Genomic DNA, 4,947 nt, shown 5'->3' on the forward strand with positions numbered 1-4,947 from the left:
ATGAGCTTCAATAACTTCACTTGAGCTGCGACGAGCTTCATTTGAATCCACTTCCCGATGTGGTCTTTGGCGCGTACGCTTATGCCCACATGGAATTGCCTTCTTATTACCAGAGAGATGGAACAGACACGGGGAGAAAAAAGATAATGACCAAGGATGACCGACTGTGAAGGAAGATGACTCGGCGGGGAATTAAATTAATTTCCATACTTTATTCCTGTTCTCTCTCTCTCTCTCTCGAGCCTCTTTGACTGAGTCTATCTTCAATGTTCTTCTGGGCCAAGTGTCTGACCCACGGGGACAAGGTCAGGCCTCTAGGTCACGCTCGATGGTGTTTTGAGCCCTCACCGGCGCCTTCCAGGCAGCCGCTGCCTCCGCCCCCAAAACTCTGATCCAATCAATGCGCTACCCCACTTGGATATTCAAATCCACTTTTGGGCGCATTGCATATTGAAACAAACCCACTTGGAGCGCATTTAACCCACTTGGTTCAACAATTTCAAAGGTATTTTGGGCCGGCTAATGTTGTGGTAATGTTATTTCAACCTGCTAGCTAGCAGATAGATGATGCTAATCTTAGCTGTGGTAATGTCATTTCTACCTGCTAGCGAGCTAAATCTGGTTAAAACATTAGGTAACAAAGTAAGATTCATTACTGTAGATTAATCACTGTATTTTAGTGATTGTTAATGGTTAGTGGTAATCTTTCAAATGATGCCTGTGAGGCACTTGACGTTGAGACTGGTTGACTTCCAGGCTGCTTTGGAATAAGGATACCTCTGAGGCAGCCACCAGTTGTTGGATAACTCTGAGGCATCATAGGTAGTGTTGACTGCCAGGCTGCCTAGTCGTTGGTATACAGGTTAACTCACAGGCATCCAGTTGGTTTTAGATACCTGTAAGGCATCTAGACGGACATTAAGAGGGGCTGACTCCCAGGCTGCTTCCTAACACTGGTTAGCTCTCAGGCAGCCAATTAGCTTTGGATGCCTGTGAGGCACTTGATGTTGAGACTGGTTGACTTCCAGGCTGCTTTGGAATAAGGATACCTCTGAGGCAGCCACCAGTTTTTGGATAACTCTGAGGCATCATAGGTAGTGTTGACTACTTTATATCAATAAATAACTACTTTAAAGACTTTAAAGACTACTTTATATCAATAAAGAACTTCAGAAAGCCAGCTCCAAACTATTACACCCCAGTGTCAATAAGTGTTTCATTGTCACATTGGTATGTGCATCAAATCTGAATTTAATACTGTGTTCGTGTCATGATATGTCTTTCCCATTTTGTTAAGGACCTGTGCTCCTCGTGCTCTGGCCAGGAGCATCGAATTTAAAGAAGTGGCCATGCTGCGGCATCAGACCCCACTGTGGCCACAGGGAGAGCCACGGAGTTCAAGTAATTTGCAATATTCCACATCCTATATCTGGGCTCTGACAGGTTTAATAGACATTATTTATCCTGAATTTATGTTTTTATCTTTTCCTCCAGACAACAGCTCCAGCACCTCGCCAACCAGGTGAGGTCAAATACACAATTTGACCTCCTCACGCACACCTTGGGGCCAGGAATGGTAGAGGTGGTGGTGGATATTTTAAAGTGTGTTGACACATTGAAAATATTAACAATTAGCAATTTGTTGTTTGTTGTGTTCATTAATTAAATATCTTCATGTTCTACATCACTGTGTATGTGTCGTGAATTGGAAGTGTATTGAACTTGGCATCTTGATTTAACTAGTCTGATAATTTAGCTAGCTGGGCCTGAAATCGCATGGTGTAAATTACAGATCCGACATGTTAGGCATGTGGATTAAGGCAAATAGTCATGGTAACACAATATGTCAACACTAATTTCTACAGCTTCACATAAGGGTTTATTCCAGTAGAGTGTTACAAGTTAATGAAACCCCAACTTACATTAATTTTTTTTTTTAAATGTATCGTCAGAGGACACACACATAATGGAGGAGAGACATGACTGATGGGGTGTGACATATTCTTTATTGAAAATAAAGGCCAAATACAACCCTCATACACACAGTAAAATGGTAAAAACAAAATTTCCTTAGTTTACTAAGCACTAAGGATGGCAGAATTTAATACACTATAAATATTATCTAAATATTTTATTGGGGCAGTGTGGGACAGGTCGGAAAACTGGGGAAAGACTAGTTACGGGTTCGCTGTCTTTAAATGCCCGTCGTGATGGACAGTTTGTATCTGCCGCTTGTTGTGGTCTGTCTTTGAATAGTTTGCAATCAGGTGGAGCAGTCCTCCTCCTGATCTCCTCCACCGTTATCTGGTATCTTTGTAAAAATAATTTCTGAGTCACACTCAAAGAAGGTTTCAATGTTTCAACAATATTATTCGTAACAATATTAGGATTTCATCTTCTTTACATACAGTACAGTATTGTACACATGTAATGTCTGTACATAGCCCTTCTGTCTTTACTGCCATCCCAACAGATGTTCCTATAACCCAAAACTGTGATGGGCTCTGGGGAAACCAGTCACATGGTGAAAAGGGACATTTTTGAGATTAGAGTGAAAATACTAGTAGGTCGAAACTCAGTATTTTGGTGAAATTGGGTTTTGATTCAATTATTATTCTATAACATGTCTATCATCCCTAAACATATCTACTTGTTTTTCATTAATTGAAAGTGTTAAAATGTGCTTTATTCAACCAGCCAGTCTATTTAGAACCCCTCTCTTTAAAGTTGTTTTTGTCAAAATTCTATTCCATGAAATCTAACTGATCAGCTGACTTTGGGCAATCATAACATTTGAAACAGACAAATAATGAAAACATATTTGAAACAAGCTTGAAGTCAGCTTCCAAAAGGTCAAATTTCACCATGTGACTGGTTTTCCCAGATCCCATCACAGATGGTCTCAGCACTGTTACTACCACACTACCACTAAAAATATAAACCTGTCTTGAAGAAACCTATGCCTAGCTGTGCACTTCACCTTTTGCTCCGATGCCCTGAGCATGTCCTCAAAAGGCTGTGGACATTCTGAAATGCCGGCTGGGATGGGGCAGTAGGGCTTGGTGGAGCAGCAGGGCCGGATGGGGCAGGAAGGGTGGATGGAGCAGCAGGGCTAGATGGGGTTGGGGCTCCACCAACCAGTGGTGACTGGTGGAAAATTGCGATCTTTGCAGATGGTCCTATAAAGTAACAAGAAGTAACCAAATTTGCTATATGAGGAGATGAACTAGTGTTGTAGTACTCGAGTCCAGATGGCAAGATAAAGAATAACTTACCACCTTTTGACACCTGCAGGGCCTTCCGCTTCCGTCCTACTGTATAAAGACATTGCAAGGAACTAATAAGTATTTTTGGGAATTATTGAAGTCATTGTTAAATGTCAGTGTGTGAAAGAGACTTTTTTTAGTCATTAAAGTAGGTCTAGGTTGAACCTTACCCTTCCTGGGCGCCATTTCTTCATGAACTGAAAGAGAAAGGCAATATGAGTGTGATTAGTATTATCACATAATGTTAGGCATATGCAATGTTAAAAATAATCTGGCAGATTTATTCAATAGGCCTATCTGTATGAGGAGGCATGAGGACAATTTAACTAAGGGATATCAGTCTACAGTCAACCAGTCTCAACATCAAGTGTCTCAACATCAAGTGCCTCACAGGCATCCAAAGCTAATTGGCTGCCTGAGAGCTAACCAGTGTTAGGAAGCAGCCTGGGAGTCAGCCCCTCTTAATGTCCGTCTAGATGCCTTACAGGTATCTAAAACCAACTGGATGCCTGTGAGTTAACCTGTATACCAACGACTAGGCAGCCTGGCAGTCAACACTACCTATGATGCCTCAGAGTTATCCAAAAACTGGTGGCTGCCTCAGAGGTATCCTTATTCCAAAGCAGCCTGGAAGTCAACCAGTCTCAACGTCAAGTGCCTCACAGGCATCATTTGAAAGATAACCACTAACCATTAACAATCACTCAAATACAGTGATTAATCTGCAGTAATTAATCTTACTTTGTTACCTAATGTTTTAACCAGATTTAGCTCGCTAGCAGGTAGAAATGACATTACCACAGCTAAGATTAGCATCATCTATCTGCTAGCTAGCAGGTTGAAATAACATTACCACAACATTAAAAATAGCTACGTACCTTTGAAATTGTTGAACCAAGTGGGTTAAATAAAGTGGATTTGAATAATTGATTGGATCAGAGTTTTGCGCCTTCCAGGCAGCGGCTGCCTGGAAGGCGCCGGTGAGGGCTCAAAACACCATTGAGCCTAGGTCACCTGGAGCCCACAGCAACGCTGGAAGGAATAACATGGTGCACAGACTTTGTCTCTGAAACTTTAATTGACATATTTGAATGTTTAAGGACTGCAGAATAAACTATGATGATAAATGAGGTCAGACTCTTTGGATGGCCGACTGGCCCTGAAAACCTGGTTTCAGTCGCCAGTATGACGCTCAATGCTACCTTTAGCACGCTGACAATAGCAATGCTAACATGCTAACTCAAAATAAGTAATTTATATTGAAGTGTATTAGGAATTCTCACTTGATTTAATTTCAGTAAACAAGTTAATTTAGCAAATGATGGTCCGTTTAGCGTCAGACCTTAAAGCAGGGTATGCTTGAGGGCGGGGCTACCCGGTGATTGACAGGTCGCATTGTCCGGCCTGGGAGTTGTTTATGTTTTGTATATAATAATGTATTCATACATATGAAGCCTTCTATTAAAATAGTACATGCAGCCTACAGACTTAAAAGCAAAGAAAGTAGTTTGTTTTTAGTTCAAGAAACATAACATTTTGGTTGACCTTTGGTGACCTTTGCTCTTTAAAACCGTAGGCCACAAACCAATGCCATGGTGACTACATCCACTTCTTGCGCCAATATCATTCTGCTCCGCTTCTCCTTCTGGGTCAAGCTCTCATTACGTCACCGCGAGTCAAC

At 41.5% G+C, this 4,947-nt stretch overlaps 1 long non-coding RNA gene across 1 annotated transcript; it reads right to left on the reverse strand.

Moving 5' to 3' along the window:
- Positions 1-3,126: 3,126 nt before the first annotated feature.
- On the reverse strand, positions 3,127-4,113 carry LOC130209187 (uncharacterized). Its single transcript, XR_008834564.1, has 3 exons — positions 3,437-4,113; positions 3,276-3,314; positions 3,127-3,179 (listed from the first exon to the last, which is right to left on the reverse strand). It is a non-coding gene; the product is annotated as an uncharacterized LOC130209187 (long non-coding RNA).
- Between the last annotated feature and the right edge of the window lie 834 nt (positions 4,114-4,947).

Source organism: Pseudoliparis swirei, chromosome 19 (assembly GCF_029220125.1).
Source record: "Pseudoliparis swirei isolate HS2019 ecotype Mariana Trench chromosome 19, NWPU_hadal_v1, whole genome shotgun sequence".
Classification (NCBI taxonomy): domain Eukaryota; kingdom Metazoa; phylum Chordata; class Actinopteri; order Perciformes; family Liparidae; genus Pseudoliparis; species Pseudoliparis swirei.